The sequence below is a fragment of the Pleurodeles waltl genome, chromosome 10, assembly GCF_031143425.1.
Source record: "Pleurodeles waltl isolate 20211129_DDA chromosome 10, aPleWal1.hap1.20221129, whole genome shotgun sequence".
NCBI classification, from domain to species: Eukaryota; Metazoa; Chordata; class Amphibia; order Caudata; family Salamandridae; genus Pleurodeles; species Pleurodeles waltl.
The window spans coordinates 327211218-327224198 of record NC_090449.1 but is presented as its reverse complement, the minus strand read 5'-3'; the positions used below and the strand labels follow the sequence as shown (position 1 = coordinate 327224198).

Genomic DNA, 12981 nt, shown 5'->3' with positions numbered 1-12981 from the left:
AGTGACGCCCCGGTGGCACTATGTACTGTGCCGTATTTACAAGACGCCGTTCAACCACGTTTTGTGGCTTAACACCACCTTGTAAATACGGCCCCTTCACACGCAGCCCTTTCCCTGGAAGGGGCGTGCAATGGGCGTTGCTCTGGGTGGGCCACTGCAACACCATAGCATTTTGATGCTGCTCCAGTTTTACGAGTTTTTGTAAATCTGTGGCAGCGCCAAAATCCAAGCGCCATACAATGGGTGTCGTTATAGTGGAGAAACGAGCAGAAATGTTTTCATTTCTCCTCATTTTTGCTCTTTCTATGTGTGCTGCACGAACATATCGCCACTGAAGATTTCTGTTGTGCAGGAAGGTGTGCCTTCCTGAACAAAAACAATTTCCCCCTCCACGCAGCCATCCTTGTACCATGGCGCAAGGATGGCTGCGTTGGTGCTCGGCAGCTAATTTAGAGCTGGCGCAGAGGGAAGCACAGGGGTGCGCTGTATTCTACTAAATACGGCGCTTCCCTGCATTTTGAAAATGACTGAGTGCGAGGCTGCCAAATTTGGCAGAGCGTCTCACTCAGTCATCCTCTTGTAATTATGGGCCAAAAGGTCTAAAGGATAGAGGCGTTTTATGTCATGTTCGATGACGACCATGGAAATGACTCTAGTCATATTGCAGAAGAGAGAACCATGTGCATTTTCTTGCCTTGCGATGTATTCGCCCACTCTCTGCCCTCAACCCTAGGAGCAGGGTCTGAGCAGTGGTGCTTCTGTGCCCTCGCTCGTTGGTGTCTGGGTCCAAATCCCCAACACACCCTTTTTAGCAGAAAACACACAAATTTTACTCAAAATACACAAAGCTTGAAGATTCCTCATTCCACTCAAAGCATTGTTGTGCAAAATATTTTTAGCCTCAGGAGAAAAAAAGGATCACCATGCCTTGGCTTCCTTCCTGCTTGCTTTCAGTGTGCTCTGTGTGATGCTTTCACAGGCTCTGGTTTCAGGCATTTAGGCATCAGATATTTGTCTCTACCCGCAGCTGTGACTTTTCAGTACATCTGAGTGTACGCTTGCTGGCTGACAACGCTGCAATTTTCACACTTACTCCTCGCTTTGCGAGCAACTGCTGATCAAGTATAGAGGCAATCGGGCAAACATATGAGGGGAATTTTGCTCCTTCAGTCAAGCCCTCATGCTTGTTTCTGTAGTGTAGTGGTTATCACGTTCGCCTAACACGCGAAAGGTCCCCGGTTCGAGACCGGGCAGAAACAATGGGCAGTGTCTGCTTTTGTGTTTGCTCCCTAAAAGCTTAGTCTCACTCAGGGATGGCCTTTAAAAACTTGTGACCTGTGTAAAACTTGTATTACTATTGCAGGCCGGTAAAAAGTTATCTGCATCTTTGCGTAGTCGTGCATGTGCCTGGTTTCTTATTCTGTTTTTTACTTTTTTTTTTCTTGGCCATGTTATATTGTGGGGCCTTTAAACCTGTCACCTTGATAGGAACATTGCAAGCGGCAGCATCGACAAGTGCAGACTGAGGAGTCAGACCTAAACACAGACTCAGCTGTCAGGATGGCCGAGTGGTCTAAGGCGGCAGCCTCAAGAGAGCTTGATCTTCAGTTAAGCTAAGCATCCTGGTTTGCTCATGTAGTTGTGGGTTCATATCGCACTTCTGATAGGTCTATTTTCTGCCCTTAAATCTTCCTCTGCTTGCACAGCCAGCTCCCCACAACACTATCTTTGCAAGCTGCTGTAGCATATGAAAAGAAATCCACCAACCCTCCGGCTGGGCCCTCAATCAGCATTCCATGTATTTCTGGAAGGGGCATCTCAGTCACGCCTTCTGTTAGAGCTGCACCTTATCACTGTAACTACCATGCTGGTTTCTACTTAAGCAGTTGATTCCATCGTTTGAAGTGAGGCTCTCCTGCCACTTTTGGGCAGAGAAGGCACTGCCCCTGCAACAACAACAGGCAGACAAGCTCAACCTGGGTTTCCTGGTTAGGTGGGCGGAGCAGAATGGCAATGGTCCCTCCTTGTGACTTGAAATTAACATGAAGAAGACAGAGAGGCAGCTGGGAGTAGGCAGTACCCATGCACCCCTGAACACTGTCTTGCGATTTTCACCCAATTCTGAAATGAGTCGGGAGGAAAGGAGGTGATTTTCCTATCGAAGGCCATTCTGGGAATTCAGCCACCCCGCGTCTCCCAGGTGAGTGTTTCAGGCCTGTGAGGCACTCATATAAATCTCGCCTGATCAAGCCTGATCGAGCACTGAGCGAGCAAGTGTGCTTGAATACAAGAGGCATGCTCCTCTGGCTCAGGCGCAAGAGATGGCAGGCCCTTCAGTGCTTCTGGTCTGGAAGTCTACGGTGCAAGGGCCCAGGTCCTGCGGAGGTGTACAACTACCAGAAAGGGTCTGCTTTTCTCATCAGCGCCACAGTTCAGCTTGCTAGCATAGGGCTTCTTGACTACCTCTTGCCTTGCTAGAGGCAAAAAAAAAACCTTTGGCACAAAACATCAATTGCTATGGCACGCTTAGAAGGAGAGTCTCCAAGTGGCCCTGCTTTTTCACAAAGACACTTCAGAAGATGTTTGAAAGGCTTTTGCAGCAGCAGGCTCGTTGGTCTAGGGGTATGATTCTCGCTTTGGGTGTGAGAGGTCCCGGGTTCAAATCCCGGACGAGCCCGTGCCTTCATAGGTTCGATCTGTTTTTAAACAGGAGTATTTCTGCTTTCCACTCTTGTAAGATGCCATGGTGGAATGCATTGCATGCTTTCTACTGGTGTCGAGGCAGTTCGGCATGATGAAGGAGTGCGGGATTTCTTTCTAACTGCTTTTTTGTGTTGGAGCAGCACTTCTCGTTGGAACATGAAATGCACAGTGCTTCTCCAAAGTAATTGCAGGGCTGGTTTTGAAATCACCTCTTGGAATGAAAGTGATCCCAGTTCCTTTCTTCCAAAGGAAGAGATCCTGTCAGAAAGGCTCAGCTTTGAGCGTCATGAATATTGTCCCTTAGTCCTTGCATTCCAGTCCAAAGCATAGCCACATAAAGAAAGCAGGTGTGTCTGTTTCCAGTGCAGTGGTTCCAGTCCAATGCATAGCCACATGAAGCAAGTAAGCAGGCATGTCTGTTTCTGTAGTGTAGTGGTTATCACGTTTGCCTTACACGCGAAAGGTCCCTGGTTCGAGGCCAGGCAGAAACAGCAAGTTGCTGTGCTTTATCACATTATTTGCATTTACCACCTCACCTGACAGGTAAATTGAAATTAAAGAGGCTGTGTCTATCCCTCACCATCGTGAGGTACTACGCTCCAAGGGCATCGGTCTCAACTCACCAAGAGAAGACGATACACCTTACGGCAGTCAGTTGCTCCCTTTTTGACCTTTCCATTGAAGCCTGGGCCTACTGTGGTCAAGCCAGCCAAGGAAGGAAGGTATGAGAGCGAAAATGGCTTTCCTACCTTCACCAAGAACATACACCTTGAGCAAAGAAAGGGCCAGACTTACAAGGCCCTATCGCCACCGGCACATCATCTTTAGTGACGCCCCGGTGGCACTATGTACTGTGCCGTATTTACAAGACGCCGTTCAACCACGTTTTGTGGCTTAACACCACCTTGTAAATACGGCCCCTTCACACGCAGCCCTTTCCCTGGAAGGGGCGTGCAATGGGCGTTGCTCTGGGTGGGCCACTGCAACACCATAGCATTTTGATGCTGCTCCAGTTTTACGAGTTTTTGTAAATCTGTGGCAGCGCCAAAAACCAAGCGCCATACAATGGGTGTCGTTATAGTGGAGAAACGAGCAGAAATGTTTTCATTTCTCCTCATTTTTGCTCTTTCTATGTGTGCTGCACGAACATAACGCCACTGAAGATTTCTGTTGTGCAGGAAGGTGTGCCTTCCTGAACAAAAACAATTTCCCCCTCCACGCAGCCATCCTTGTACCATGGCGCAAGGATGGCTGCGTTGGTGCTCGGCAGCTAATTTAGAGCTGGCGCAGAGGGAAGCACAGGGGTGCGCTGTATTCTACTAAATACGGCGCTTCCCTGCATTTTGAAAATGACTGAGTGCGAGGCTGCCAAATTTGGCAGAGCGTCTCACTCAGTCATCCTCTTGTAATTATGGGCCAAAAGGTCTAAAGGATAGAGGCGTTTTATGTCATGTTCGATGACGACCATGGAAATGACTCTAGTCATATTGCAGAAGAGAGAACCATGTGCATTTTCTTGCCTTGCGATGTATTCGCCCACTCTCTGCCCTCAACCCTAGGAGCAGGGTCTGAGCAGTGGTGCTTCTGTGCCCTCGCTCGTTGGTGTCCGGGTCCAAATCCCCAACACACCCTTTTTAGCAGAAAACACACAAATTTTACTCAAAATACACAAAGCTTGAAGATTCCTCATTCCACTCAAAGCATTGTTGTGCAAAATATTTTTAGCCTCAGGAGAAAAAAAGGATCACCATGCCTTGGCTTCCTTCCTGCTTGCTTTCAGTGTGCTCTGTGTGATGCTTTCACAGGCTCTGGTTTCAGGCATTTAGGCATCAGATATTTGTCTCTACCCGCAGCTGTGACTTTTCAGTACATCTGAGTGTACGCTTGCTGGCTGACAACGCTGCAATTTTCACACTTACTCCTCGCTTTGCGAGCAACTGCTGATCAAGTATAGAGGCAATCGGGCAAACATATGAGGGGAATTTTGCTCCTTCAGTCAAGCCCTCATGCTTGTTTCTGTAGTGTAGTGGTTATCACGTTCGCCTAACACGCGAAAGGTCCCCGGTTCGAGACCGGGCAGAAACAATGGGCAGTGTCTGCTTTTGTGTTTGCTCCCTAAAAGCTTAGTCTCACTCAGGGATGGCCTTTAAAAACTTGTGACCTGTGTAAAACTTGTATTACTATTGCAGGCCGGTAAAAAGTTATCTGCATCTTTGCGTAGTCGTGCATGTGCCTGGTTTCTTATTCTGTTTTTTACTTTTTTTTTTCTTGGCCATGTTATATTGTGGGGCCTTTAAACCTGTCACCTTGATAGGAACATTGCAAGCGGCAGCATCGACAAGTGCAGACTGAGGAGTCAGACCTAAACACAGACTCAGCTGTCAGGATGGCCGAGTGGTCTAAGGCGGCAGCCTCAAGAGAGCTTGATCTTCAGTTAAGCTAAGCATCCTGGTTTGCTCATGTAGTTGTGGGTTCATATCGCACTTCTGATAGGTCTATTTTCTGCCCTTAAATCTTCCTCTGCTTGCACAGCCAGCTCCCCACAACACTATCTTTGCAAGCTGCTGTAGCATATGAAAAGAAATCCACCAACCCTCCGGCTGGGCCCTCAATCAGCATTCCATGTATTTCTGGAAGGGGCATCTCAGTCACGCCTTCTGTTAGAGCTGCACCTTATCACTGTAACTACCATGCTGGTTTCTACTTAAGCAGTTGATTCCATCGTTTGAAGTGAGGCTCTCCTGCCACTTTTGGGCAGAGAAGGCACTGCCCCTGCAACAACAACAGGCAGACAAGCTCAACCTGGGTTTCCTGGTTAGGTGGGCGGAGCAGAATGGCAATGGTCCCTCCTTGTGACTTGAAATTAACATGAAGAAGACAGAGAGGCAGCTGGGAGTAGGCAGTACCCATGCACCCCTGAACACTGTCTTGCGATTTTCACCCAATTCTGAAATGAGTCGGGAGGAAAGGAGGTGATTTTCCTATCGAAGGCCATTCTGGGAATTCAGCCACCCCGCGTCTCCCAGGTGAGTGTTTCAGGCCTGTGAGGCACTCATATAAATCTCGCCTGATCAAGCCTGATCGAGCACTGAGCGAGCAAGTGTGCTTGAATACAAGAGGCATGCTCCTCTGGCTCAGGCGCAAGAGATGGCAGGCCCTTCAGTGCTTCTGGTCTGGAAGTCTACGGTGCAAGGGCCCAGGTCCTGCGGAGGCGTACAACTACCAGAAAGGGTCTGCTTTTCTCATCAGCGCCACAGTTCAGCTTGCTAGCATAGGGCTTCTTGACTACCTCTTTCCTTGCTAGAGGCAAAAATAAAACCCTTGGCACAAAACATCCATTGCTATGGCACGCTTAGAAGGAGAGTCTCCAAGTGGCCCTGCTTTTTCACAAAGACACTTCAGAAGATGTTTGAAAGGCTTTTGCAGCAGCAGGCTCGTTGGTCTAGGGGTATGATTCTCGCTTTGGGTGTGAGAGGTCCCGGGTTCAAATCCCGGACGAGCCCGTGCCTTCATAGGTTCGATCTGTTTTTAAACAGGAGTATTTCTGCTTTCCACTCTTGTAAGATGCCATGGTGGAATGCATTGCATGCTTTCTACTGGTGTCGAGGCAGTTCGGCATGATGAAGGAGTGCGGGATTTCTTTCTAACTGCTTTTTTGTGTTGGAGCAGCACTTCTCGTTGGAACATGAAATGCACAGTGCTTCTCCAAAGTAATTGCAGGGCTGGTTTTGAAATCACCTCTTGGAATGAAAGTGATCCCAGTTCCTTTCTTCCAAAGGAAGAGATCCTGTCAGAAAGGCTCAGCTTTGAGCGTCATGAATATTGTCCCTTAGTCCTTGCATTCCAGTCCAAAGCATAGCCACATAAAGAAAGCAGGTGTGTCTGTTTCCAGTGCAGTGGTTCCAGTCCAATGCATAGCCACATGAAGCAAGTAAGCAGGCATGTCTGTTTCTGTAGTGTAGTGGTTATCACGTTCGCCTTACACGCGAAAGGTCCCTGGTTCGAGGCCAGGCAGAAACAGCAAGTTGCTGTGCTTTATCACATTATTTGCATTTACCACCTCACCTGACAGGTAAATTGAAATTAAAGAGGCTGTGTCTATCCCTCACCATCGTGATGTACTACGCTCCAAGGGCATCGGTCTCAACTCACCAAGAGAAGACGATACACCTTACGGCAGTCAGTTGCTCCCTTTTTGACCTTTCCATTGAAGCCTGGGCCTACTGTGGTCAAGCCAGCCAAGGAAGGAAGGTATGAGAGCGAAAATGGCTTTCCTACCTTCACCAAGAACATACACCTTGAGCAAAGAAAGGGCCAGACTTACAAGGCCCTATCGCCACCGGCACATCATCTTTAGTGACGCCCCGGTGGCACTATGTACTGTGCCGTATTTACAAGACGCCGTTCAACCACGTTTTGTGGCTTAACACCACCTTGTAAATACGGCCCCTTCACACGCAGCCCTTTCCCTGGAAGGGGCGTGCAATGGGCGTTGCTCTGGGTGGGCCACTGCAACACCATAGCATTTTGATGCTGCTCCAGTTTTACGAGTTTTTGTAAATCTGTGGCAGCGCCAAAATCCAAGCGCCATACAATGGGTGTCGTTATAGTGGAGAAACGAGCAGAAATTTTTTCATTTCTCCTCATTTTTGCTCTTTCTATGTGTGCTGCACGAACATATCGCCACTGAAGATTTCTGTTGTGCAGGAAGGTGTGCCTTCCTGAACAAAAACAATTTCCCCCTCCACGCAGCCATCCTTGTACCATGGCGCAAGGATGGCTGCGTTGGTGCTCGGTAGCTAATTTAGAGCTGGCGCAGAGGGAAGCACAGGGGTGCGCTGTATTCTACTAAATACGGCGCTTCCCTGCATTTTGAAAATGACTGAGTGCGAGGCTGCCAAATTTGGCAGAGCGTCTCACTCAGTCATCCTCTTGTAATTATGGGCCAAAAGGTCTAAAGGATAGAGGCGTTTTATGTCATGTTCGATGACGACCATGGAAATGACTCTAGTCATATTGCAGAAGAGAGAACCATGTGCATTTTCTTGCCTTGCGATGTATTCGCCCACTCTCTGCCCTCAACCCTAGGAGCAGGGTCTGAGCAGTGGTGCTTCTGTGCCCTCGCTCGTTGGTGTCTGGGTCCAAATCCCCAACACACCCTTTTTAGCAGAAAACACACAAATTTTACTCAAAATACACAAAGCTTGAAGATTCCTCATTCCACTCAAAGCATTGTTGTGCAAAATATTTTTAGCCTCAGGAGAAAAAAAGGATCACCATGCCTTGGCTTCCTTCCTGCTTGCTTTCAGTGTGCTCTGTGTGATGCTTTCACAGGCTCTGGTTTCAGGCATTTAGGCATCAGATATTTGTCTCTACCCGCAGCTGTGACTTTTCAGTACATCTGAGTGTACGCTTGCTGGCTGACAACGCTGCAATTTTCACACTTACTCCTCGCTTTGCGAGCAACTGCTGATCAAGTATAGAGGCAATCGGGCAAACATATGAGGGGAATTTTGCTCCTTCAGTCAAGCCCTCATGCTTCTTTCTGTAGTGTAGTGGTTATCACGTTCGCCTAACACGCGAAAGGTCCCCGGTTCGAGACCGGGCAGAAACAATGGGCAGTGTCTGCTTTTGTGTTTGCTCCCTAAAAGCTTAGTCTCACTCAGGGATGGCCTTTAAAAACTTGTGACCTGTGTAAAACTTGTATTACTATTGCAGGCCGGTAAAAAGTTATCTGCATCTTTGCGTAGTCGTGCATGTGCCTGGTTTCTTATTCTGTTTTTTACTTTTTTTTTTCTTGGCCATGTTATATTGTGGGGCCTTTAAACCTGTCACCTTGATAGGAACATTGCAAGCGGCAGCATCGACAAGTGCAGACTGAGGAGTCAGACCTAAACACAGACTCAGCTGTCAGGATGGCCGAGTGGTCTAAGGCGGCAGCCTCAAGAGAGCTTGATCTTCAGTTAAGCTAAGCATCCTGGTTTGCTCATGTAGTTGTGGGTTCATATCGCACTTCTGATAGGTCTATTTTCTGCCCTTAAATCTTCCTCTGCTTGCACAGCCAGCTCCCCACAACACTATCTTTGCAAGCTGCTGTAGCATATGAAAAGAAATCCACCAACCCTCCGGCTGGGCCCTCAATCAGCATTCCATGTATTTCTGGAAGGGGCATCTCAGTCACGCCTTCTGTTAGAGCTGCACCTTATCACTGTAACTACCATGCTGGTTTCTACTTAAGCAGTTGATTCCATCGTTTGAAGTGAGGCTCTCCTGCCACTTTTGGGCAGAGAAGGCACTGCCCCTGCAACAACAACAGGCAGACAAGCTCAACCTGGGTTTCCTGGTTAGGTGGGCGGAGCAGAATGGCAATGGTCCCTCCTTGTGACTTGAAATTAACATGAAGAAGACAGAGAGGCAGCTGGGAGTAGGCAGTACCCATGCACCCCTGAACACTGTCTTGCGATTTTCACCCAATTCTGAAATGAGTCGGGAGGAAAGGAGGTGATTTTCCTATCGAAGGCCATTCTGGGAATTCAGCCACCCCGCGTCTCCCAGGTGAGTGTTTCAGGCCTGTGAGGCACTCATATAAATCTCGCCTGATCAAGCCTGATCGAGCACTGAGCGAGCAAGTGTGCTTGAATACAAGAGGCATGCTCCTCTGGCTCAGGCGCAAGAGATGGCAGGCCCTTCAGTGCTTCTGGTCTGGAAGTCTACGGTGCAAGGGCCCAGGTCCTGCGGAGGTGTACAACTACCAGAAAGGGTCTGCTTTTCTCATCAGCGCCACAGTTCAGCTTGCTAGCATAGGGCTTCTTGACTACCTCTTGCCTTGCTAGAGGCAAAAAAAAAACCCTTGGCACAAAACATCAATTGCTATGGCACGCTTAGAAGGAGAGTCTCCAAGTGGCCCTGCTTTTTCACAAAGACACTTCAGAAGATGTTTGAAAGGCTTTTGCAGCAGAAGGCTCGTTGGTCTAGGGGTATGATTCTCGCTTTGGGTGTGAGAGGTCCCGGGTTCAAATCCCGGACGAGCCCGTGCCTTCATAGGTTCGATCTGTTTTTAAACAGGAGTATTTCTGCTTTCCACTCTTGTAAGATGCCATGGTGGAATGCATTGCATGCTTTCTACTGGTGTCGAGGCAGTTCGGCATGATGAAGGAGTGCGGGATTTCTTTCTAACTGCTTTTTTGTGTTGGAGCAGCACTTCTCGTTGGAACATGAAATGCACAGTGCTTCTCCAAAGTAATTGCAGGGCTGGTTTTGAAATCACCTCTTGGAATGAAAGTGATCCCAGTTCCTTTCTTCCAAAGGAAGAGATCCTGTCAGAAAGGCTCAGCTTTGAGCGTCATGAATATTGTCCCTTAGTCCTTGCATTCCAGTCCAAAGCATAGCCACATAAAGAAAGCAGGTGTGTCTGTTTCCAGTGCAGTGGTTCCAGTCCAATGCATAGCCACATGAAGCAAGTAAGCAGGCATGTCTGTTTCTGTAGTGTAGTGGTTATCACGTTCGCCTTACACGCGAAAGGTCCCTGGTTCGAGGCCAGGCAGAAACAGCAAGTTGCTGTGCTTTATCACATTATTTGCATTTACCACCTCACCTGACAGGTAAATTGAAATTAAAGAGGCTGTGTCTATCCCTCACCATCGTGATGTACTACGCTCCAAGGGCATCGGTCTCAACTCACCAAGAGAAGACGATACACCTTACGGCAGTCAGTTGCTCCCTTTTTGACCTTTCCATTGAAGCCTGGGCCTACTGTGGTCAAGCCAGCCAAGGAAGGAAGGTATGAGAGCGAAAATGGCTTTCCTACCTTCACCAAGAACATACACCTTGAGCAAAGAAAGGGCCAGACTTACAAGGCCCTATCGCCACCGGCACATCATCTTTAGTGACGCCCCGGTGGCACTATGTACTGTGCCGTATTTACAAGACGCCGTTCAACCACGTTTTGTGGCTTAACACCACCTTGTAAATACGGCCCCTTCACACGCAGCCCTTTCCCTGGAAGGGGCGTGCAATGGGCGTTGCTCTGGGTGGGCCACTGCAACACCATAGCATTTTGATGCTGCTCCAGTTTTACGAGTTTTTGTAAATCTGTGGCAGCGCCAAAATCCAAGCGCCATACAATGGGTGTCGTTATAGTGGAGAAACGAGCAGAAATGTTTTCATTTCTCCTCATTTTTGCTCTTTCTATGTGTGCTGCACGAACATATCGCCACTGAAGATTTCTGTTGTGCAGGAAGGTGTGCCTTCCTGAACAAAAACAATTTCCCCCTCCACGCAGCCATCCTTGTACCATGGCGCAAGGATGGCTGCGTTGGTGCTCGGCAGCTAATTTAGAGCTGGCGCAGAGGGAAGCACAGGGGTGCGCTGTATTCTACTAAATACGGCGCTTCCCTGCATTTTGAAAATGACTGAGTGCGAGGCTGCCAAATTTGGCAGAGCGTCTCACTCAGTCATCCTCTTGTAATTATGGGCCAAAAGGTCTAAAGGATAGAGGCGTTTTATGTCATGTTCGATGACGACCATGGAAATGACTCTAGTCATATTGCAGAAGAGAGAACCATGTGCATTTTCTTGCCTTGCGATGTATTCGCCCACTCTCTGCCCTCAACCCTAGGAGCAGGGTCTGAGCAGTGGTGCTTCTGTGCCCTCGCTCGTTGGTGTCCGGGTCCAAATCCCCAACACACCCTTTTTAGCAGAAAACACACAAATTTTACTCAAAATACACAAAGCTTGAAGATTCCTCATTCCACTCAAAGCATTGTTGTGCAAAATATTTTTAGCCTCAGGAGAAAAAAAGGATCACCATGCCTTGGCTTCCTTCCTGCTTGCTTTCAGTGTGCTCTGTGTGATGCTTTCACAGGCACTGGTTTCAGGCATTTAGGCATCAGATATTTGTCTCTACCCGCAGCTGTGACTTTTCAGTACATCTGAGTGTACGCTTGCTGGCTGACAACGCTGCAATTTTCACACTTACTCCTCGCTTTGCGAGCAACTGCTGATCAAGTATAGAGGCAATCGGGCAAACATATGAGGGGAATTTTGCTCCTTCAGTCAAGCCCTCATGCTTGTTTCTGTAGTGTAGTGGTTATCACGTTCGCCTAACACGCGAAAGGTCCCCGGTTCGAGACCGGGCAGAAACAATGGGCAGTGTCTGCTTTTGTGTTTGCTCCCTAAAAGCTTAGTCTCACTCAGGGATGGCCTTTAAAAACTTGTGACCTGTGTAAAACTTGTATTACTATTGCAGGCCGGTAAAAAGTTATCTGCATCTTTGCGTAGTCGTGCATGTGCCTGGTTTCTTATTCTGTTTTTTACTTTTTTTTTTCTTGGCCATGTTATATTGTGGGGCCTTTAAACCTGTCACCTTGATAGGAACATTGCAAGCGGCAGCATCGACAAGTGCAGACTGAGGAGTCAGACCTAAACACAGACTCAGCTGTCAGGATGGCCGAGTGGTCTAAGGCGGCAGCCTCAAGAGAGCTTGATCTTCAGTTAAGCTAAGCATCCTGGTTTGCTCATGTAGTTGTGGGTTCATATCGCACTTCTGATAGGTCTATTTTCTGCCCTTAAATCTTCCTCTGCTTGCACAGCCAGCTCCCCACAACACTATCTTTGCAAGCTGCTGTAGCATATGAAAAGAAATCCACCAACCCTCCGGCTGGGCCCTCAATCAGCATTCCATGTATTTCTGGAAGGGGCATCTCAGTCACGCCTTCTGTTAGAGCTGCACCTTATCACTGTAACTACCATGCTGGTTTCTACTTAAGCAGTTGATTCCATCGTTTGAAGTGAGGCTCTCCTGCCACTTTTGGGCAGAGAAGGCACTGCCCCTGCAACAACAACAGGCAGACAAGCTCAACCTGGGTTTCCTGGTTAGGTGGGCGGAGCAGAATGGCAATGGTCCCTCCTTGTGACTTGAAATTAACATGAAGAAGACAGAGAGGCAGCTGGGAGTAGGCAGTACCCATGCACCCCTGAACACTGTCTTGCGATTTTCACCCAATTCTGAAATGAGTCGGGAGGAAAGGAGGTGATTTTCCTATCGAAGGCCATTCTGGGAATTCAGCCACCCCGCGTCTCCCAGGTGAGTGTTTCAGGCCTGTGAGGCACTCATATAAATCTCGCCTGATCGAGCACTGAGCGAGCAATTGTGCTTGAATACAAGAGGCATGCTCCTCTGGCTCAGGCGCAAGAGATGGCAGGCCCTTCAGTGCTTCTGGTCTGGAAGTCTACGGTGCAAGGGCCCAGGTCCTGCGGAGGCGTACAACTACCAGAAAG

General features: G+C 48.4%; 9 non-coding genes across 9 annotated transcripts; all 9 read left to right on the top strand.

Moving 5' to 3' along the window:
• The first annotated feature begins 1186 nt into the window (after positions 1 to 1186).
• Positions 1187 to 1259, top strand: TRNAV-AAC (transfer RNA valine (anticodon AAC)). The gene has a single exon. It is a non-coding gene; the product is annotated as a tRNA-Val (tRNA).
• Positions 1260 to 2605: 1346 nt separating this feature from the next.
• Positions 2606 to 2677, top strand: TRNAP-UGG (transfer RNA proline (anticodon UGG)). Its single transcript has one exon. It is a non-coding gene; the product is annotated as a tRNA-Pro (tRNA).
• A 444-nt stretch (positions 2678 to 3121) lies between these two features.
• On the top strand, positions 3122 to 3194 carry TRNAV-UAC (transfer RNA valine (anticodon UAC)). The gene has a single exon. It is a non-coding gene; the product is annotated as a tRNA-Val (tRNA).
• Positions 3195 to 4715: 1521 nt separating this feature from the next.
• Positions 4716 to 4788, top strand: TRNAV-AAC (transfer RNA valine (anticodon AAC)). Its single transcript has one exon. It is a non-coding gene; the product is annotated as a tRNA-Val (tRNA).
• A 1346-nt stretch (positions 4789 to 6134) lies between these two features.
• Positions 6135 to 6206, top strand: TRNAP-UGG (transfer RNA proline (anticodon UGG)). Its single transcript has one exon. It is a non-coding gene; the product is annotated as a tRNA-Pro (tRNA).
• Positions 6207 to 6650: 444 nt separating this feature from the next.
• TRNAV-UAC (transfer RNA valine (anticodon UAC)) lies at positions 6651 to 6723 on the top strand. Its single transcript has one exon. It is a non-coding gene; the product is annotated as a tRNA-Val (tRNA).
• A 2940-nt stretch (positions 6724 to 9663) lies between these two features.
• On the top strand, positions 9664 to 9735 carry TRNAP-UGG (transfer RNA proline (anticodon UGG)). Its single transcript has one exon. It is a non-coding gene; the product is annotated as a tRNA-Pro (tRNA).
• A 444-nt stretch (positions 9736 to 10179) lies between these two features.
• On the top strand, positions 10180 to 10252 carry TRNAV-UAC (transfer RNA valine (anticodon UAC)). The gene has a single exon. It is a non-coding gene; the product is annotated as a tRNA-Val (tRNA).
• Positions 10253 to 11773: 1521 nt separating this feature from the next.
• On the top strand, positions 11774 to 11846 carry TRNAV-AAC (transfer RNA valine (anticodon AAC)). The gene has a single exon. It is a non-coding gene; the product is annotated as a tRNA-Val (tRNA).
• The last annotated feature ends 1135 nt before the right edge of the window (positions 11847 to 12981 follow it).